The sequence below is a fragment of the Solanum tuberosum genome, unplaced genomic scaffold (assembly GCF_000226075.1).
Source record: "Solanum tuberosum cultivar DM 1-3 516 R44 unplaced genomic scaffold, SolTub_3.0 scf00147, whole genome shotgun sequence".
In the NCBI taxonomy this organism is placed as follows: Eukaryota; Viridiplantae; Streptophyta; class Magnoliopsida; order Solanales; family Solanaceae; genus Solanum; species Solanum tuberosum.
In genome coordinates, this window is record NW_006239070.1 from 472,974 (window position 1) to 473,211 (window position 238).

Here is a 238-nt window from a genome sequence, read left to right on the forward strand (position 1 = left end):
TTGAAGTTCATTTCTTCAAAAGTATATAGGGACTATGTATTTCCAAAGGGTTTAAAATATTTTCACATTTAAACAAGAAAGGTACACCTTGATTTCCAAAGAGCCTTTGACCTAGTTTTTAGAAAAGAGTAAATGCTTTCATAATTAAGCAAGAGGGGAAACTTTGATTTCCAAGATATCTTTTGAGCTAAGTTTTGAGCAATTATCTCAAATCATAGAAAGAAGTATGTTTTAAACA